This window comes from Lupinus angustifolius, chromosome LG14, assembly GCF_001865875.1.
Source record: "Lupinus angustifolius cultivar Tanjil chromosome LG14, LupAngTanjil_v1.0, whole genome shotgun sequence".
Lineage (NCBI taxonomy): Eukaryota > Viridiplantae > Streptophyta > Magnoliopsida > Fabales > Fabaceae > Lupinus > Lupinus angustifolius.
In genome coordinates this window covers 3709357-3709643 of record NC_032022.1, presented here as the reverse complement: position 1 = coordinate 3709643, position 287 = coordinate 3709357, and positions in this window count along the sequence as shown.

Here is a 287-nt window from a genome sequence, read left to right as displayed (position 1 = left end):
CTCATCGACATCCTATCCTCATCCTCATGCTCGTCCTCATCCTATCGTCCTCCTCATCCTCACCTTATCCTCATCCTCATTCTCATCCTCATCCTATCCTCATGCTCGTCCTTATCCTATCCCCATCCTCATCCTATCCTCATCCTCTTTCACGTGCTCATCATATCCTCATCCTCGTCGTAATCCACATCCTCTCCTCATCCTCATGCTCGTCCTCATCCTATCCACATCCTCATCCTCATCCTATCCTCATCCTCTTCCTCTTCCTCATCCACCTCCTCATCCTA